We start from the raw sequence: 1,545 nt of genomic DNA on the forward strand, positions 1-1,545 counted from the left end.
CACAAGCCGTGAAACGCGACTCCTGTTCCGCTCAGTCAGGATCTTTTCCGTCCTGTTTTGTGCCCACCTGTATTCGCCATTGCTTGCGGAGAAGTTGACCCGTCCTCCGTGAAATACCAAAAAATCTACTAAATTCACACAATGTACCACCATGGTCTCCACGAAACACGACTGCGCTCTGTAGCCTCTCCTCTGTCATGTCCACACATTTATCATAGCTTACGTTTGATGTCAACTTGATGCATCATCGTCACACTCATCACTGCTGTATTTAGCTGACGTATAGGCAGTGTGCGTGCGGTTGAACGCGTGAATCGATCGCTACGACGTCTGCAAAGGCTACGTTTTTCTCTGGTCAGTTGGTCTCTAAGATTGTTCACTGACGGTGCTAGTTGGGTAGAAATGTAAAGTACCTTCATAAGGCGTTGCAGAAATGCTCGGAAAAATAGATAATGTAAGACAATGTACCTATATCTAAAAGAGAGTTACTTAAGGACGTGCTGAAGCGTATTGCTCTCGAATTATTTATACAGTTCTCAATATCGGTAGAGTTATCACATATCACGTACATTACTCAGTCGACTACCGTTCGGTGACACAAGTCACAACACTCTGCCGCTAGATGCGGTATGGAACATAACTGTGTCGGTGCATAAGAAACAAGGTATTGTAGTCGAGTTTCTAACGGGGGAAAACTTTTTCCACACATGGAGAACCATCTCCTTCAGCATGACAACGTCAGATCACTCACAACTGCTCCAACATTTATAGCAATCCAATGAATTGGGTTCACTGTTCTTCCTCCATACTGTCCCGACTTGGACCCATCCGGTTTTCATTTGTTTCCTAAACATAAAGAACGTTCTCCGATTTCACATTGATAGTGATGAAGCGGGCCAAAGAGAAGTGAGATTGTGGCAACGTGAACAAAGTCCAACATTCTACAGTGATGGTATCAACAAATGGGTTTCTCGTTGGGAGAAAGGTGTTAGTTGCCAGGTTCACTATGTTGAGAATTGCATACGTAAACACGAATAATGTTGTAGAATGTTAGTAAAGCTTTTCTAATTTAATAAGCTTTAAAACTGGTAGCGCATGTGGTCTAGACGCGTACTTGCTTCGGCGCTACATATGCCAAAATTGGAACGATACACAGAAGATCAGCATGGCCCCTGAGCAAGGATGACATGCAAAATCGTTAGGTTATCCGTTTTTTAAGGCGACTTCTTTGACTAGTAATAAAAACGTACAGGGTGTCGGACTCTAACCAAGCCACTGCGTGCATTCTGAATAATAGTCATCGTCGTAAGAAGTCACCTTCGTTTCTGCACGCTGTCTTGTGAAAGAGGGCGGAATAGCCAACAGATGTTCAGGACAATCTCTTGCTCTCTGGATTGGAGACTGCCCCTAAATGCTGAACAATCAGAAATTATCAACTGCGTGAGGATGCAGAAGACAGTGAAAACCACTGCATAAAGGCGTATAATTTTTCTCCACATTATGTGCCCTGTAATTAGAAAGTATTACGATAACCACTCCATTGGT

General features: G+C 43.4%; 1 non-coding gene across 1 annotated transcript; it reads left to right on the forward strand.

Moving 5' to 3' along the window:
* The first annotated feature begins 1,110 nt into the window (after nt 1–1,110).
* On the forward strand, nt 1,111–1,217 carry LOC126476726 (U6 spliceosomal RNA). The gene has a single exon (XR_007587195.1). It is a non-coding gene; the product is annotated as a U6 spliceosomal RNA (small nuclear RNA).
* Nucleotides 1,218–1,545: the final 328 nt, after the last annotated feature.

Source organism: Schistocerca serialis, chromosome 4 (assembly GCF_023864345.2).
Source record: "Schistocerca serialis cubense isolate TAMUIC-IGC-003099 chromosome 4, iqSchSeri2.2, whole genome shotgun sequence".
Taxonomy (NCBI): Eukaryota; Metazoa; Arthropoda; class Insecta; order Orthoptera; family Acrididae; genus Schistocerca; species Schistocerca serialis.